The following is a 3067-nucleotide window of genomic DNA, read 5'->3' on the forward strand; positions in this document are numbered from 1 at the left end:
AGATACAGTGGGAGAGGGGAGAAGAGAGGAGAATTAATGTCCTTGGACCTGGAAAGGCTGTAGCGATATAACCAATTAGAGATATGTAGAGAAGATACTGTATCTGACTGCCCACGGGACGTGATTAACCCCCTACCCTAAGACAGAACAGATCAGCGAATCATATTTATTTTACATTAGAGTCATTTAGCAGGCGTTCGTATCCAGAGCGACTTAAACCACATATCACAGGCATAGAAAGTACATTTTTCCTCAGTAAAGTAGCTATCAGTAGAATCAGAGTTGGTGGGGGGGGGGGGGGGGGGGTCAAGTGCAAGTGCTGGTTCAGTTTTTATTTTACATTTTTATTTTTTTGGGGGGGGGGGTCTAGGTGAGGAGGAGGACTATTTAAGATACTGTTTGAAGAGGTAGGGTTTCAGATGTTTTCAGATGTTTTCAGAAGATGATCAGGATCTCTGCTGTCCTAACATAGCCTGAAGGTAGAGAGGGGCAGTTCCTCTTGCTGTTCCGTAGGTAAACACCAGGGTCTTGTTGTGGATGCGAGCTTCGTCTGGAAGTCAGTGGAGTGTGAGGAGGAGCAGGGTGACATGAGAGAACATGGGAAGGTTGAAAACCAGGCCAGGCTGCAGCGTTCTGGATAAGTTGCAGGGGTTTGATGGCACAAGCGAGGAGCCCAGCCAACAGCGAGTTGCAGTAGTCCAGACGGGAGAGGACAAGTGCATGAATTAGGACCTGCGCTGCTTCCTGTGTGAGGTAGGGTCGTACTCTATGGATGTTGTAGAGCATGAACCTGCAGGAGCGAGTCGCTGTTTTGATGTTTGCAGAGAATGACAGGGTGTTGCCAAGGTTCATTGCACTCTGGGAGGGCGACACTGTGGAGTTGTCAACCGTGATGGAGACGTCTTTGAGCGGGCAGGGCTTCTCCGGAAGGAAGCGCAGCTCCGTCTTGTCGAGGTTGAGCTTGAGGAGGTGGGCCGACATCCAAGTTGAGATATCTGCCAGGCACGCAGAGATGCGTGTCGCCACCTGGGTGTCAGTAGGGAGGAAGGAGAAAAGTAGTTGAGTGTCATCTGTATAACAATGATATGAGAGACCATGTGAGGATATGACAAAGCCGAGTGAATTGGTGGAGAGAAAGAAGAGGAGACGGCCTAGAACCGAGCCCTGGGGGACACCAATAGTGAGAGTACGTGGTGCAGACACAGATCCTCTCAACGTCATCTGGTAGGAACGGCATGCCAAGTAGGATACAATCCAAGAGTGTCCAGAGCCTGAGACGCCCAGGCCTGAGAGGGTGGAGAATAGGATCTGATGGTTCACAGTGTCAAACGCAGCGGATAGATCTAGGAGGATGAGAACAGAGAAGATAGTCAGCTTTGGAAGTGTGGAGAGCCTCCGTGACACATGTCTATTTATTATTAAATCCACAACCTGTACCTGCTTCCCATCTCCCAGCGTCTTTCGTCTCAAGACTGTTACAGAATGCAGACACCACAATTGGAAGCGTCGGGGAGTTTTTTTGTTTGTTTGTTGGTGACATCGGGTCCGGGTGCCACTGCCAAAGCAACTGGGGATGCCTCAGCTGGCTTGTCGGGCTCCCGCGCCTGTCACGTTCGTCGTAAGGATGAGACCAAGGCGCAGCATGCGTATCGTTCCACATCTTTATTAATATGTGAAACTATGCAAGACATACAATAAACAAAACAACAACCCGTGACGACAGAGGTGCAACATGCACTAACTCAAAATAATCTCCCACAAACACAAGTGGGAAAAACAACTACTTAAATATGATCCCCAATTAGAGACAACGATGACCAGCTGCCTCTAATTGGGAATCATACGCAAACCCCAACATAGAAAAAAGAAACTAGAACACAACATAGAAAAATTAAACTAGACAAAACCCCCCAGTCGCGCCCTGAACTACTCTACCATAGAAAAATACGAGCTCTCTATGATCAGGACGTGACAGCGCCTCAGCCGGCTCGTCGGGCTCCCGCGCCTCAGCCGGCTTGTCGGGCTCCCGCTCCTCGACCGGTCTGTCAGGCTCGCCCAGGTAGGACGCCAGGTGGCGTCCCTAGAGGGGGGGGGGTACTGTAACGTCTGCTCCCGCTCCCCCTCTCTGACTCTTGAGGCCGCCAGGCTGCTCATCATTACGCACACCTGTCACCATCGTTACGCGCACCAGCGCTTCATCAGACTCACCTGGACTCCATCACATCATTGATTGCCTCCCCTATATCTGCCACCTCCTCAGTTTCATCCCCGTGTCTGCATTGAAGTTGTTTTATTTCACTTGACCAGATGCTGTTTTTGCTTTGTTTCATGTCTATTTATTATTAAATCCTCACCCTGCACTTGCTTCCTGTCTCCCAGCATCTGTCGTCTCAAGATCGTTAGTGGTAGCCATGCTGGTTAAGTGTGCCTTGAATTCTAAATAAATCCCAGACAGTGTGACCAACAAAGTACCCCCACACCATCATACGTCCTCATCCATGCTTCACGGTGGGAATCACACATACATCAAACCCATGTCTAGTTAAATAAAGGTTACATTTAAAAAAAAATGTATGTATATTATGTATTTTTTTTTAATTGGTGTGTCATCATTGTGGTCTCTGACTTGTGGTCAGACTCGCTCAGGTGGAACAAACTCACGCCTTTTTCAATGCTGATTTGAATGGCATTGAGAAAACAGAGAAGTTTCAACAACAAAAAATTCTCGCAAACATCCTTTCTGAATTTAAAAGTAATCCTTGAAGTAATCATCTAGTTATTCAAAAGTAATCTGTAATCTGATTACAACATTTTTGCTGGTAACGGATTACAGTTACCGTTTTTTTTGTAATCCCTTACGTGTAACGTATTATTGTTTTAACATGTAATACGTTACCCCCCCAACCCTGCACACACATAAAGGCCTCCTGAGGGGCACAGCGGTCTAAGTCACTGCATCGCAGTGCTAGAGGCGTCACTACAGACCCGGGTTCGATCCTGGGCTGTATCACAACCGGCCTTGATCGGGAGTTGATCCAGCGTCGTCCGGGTTAGTGGAGGGTTTGGC

General features: G+C 48.1%; 1 protein-coding gene across 1 annotated transcript in view; it reads right to left on the minus strand.

Moving 5' to 3' along the window:
- Nucleotides 1–3067, minus strand: part of LOC115167414 (gamma-aminobutyric acid receptor subunit alpha-4) — a 25408-nt gene that overhangs the window by 18541 nt on the left and 3800 nt on the right. The gene's annotated exons all lie outside the window — the stretch shown is intronic.

Source organism: Salmo trutta, chromosome 3, assembly GCF_901001165.1.
Source record: "Salmo trutta chromosome 3, fSalTru1.1, whole genome shotgun sequence".
NCBI classification, from domain to species: Eukaryota; Metazoa; Chordata; class Actinopteri; order Salmoniformes; family Salmonidae; genus Salmo; species Salmo trutta.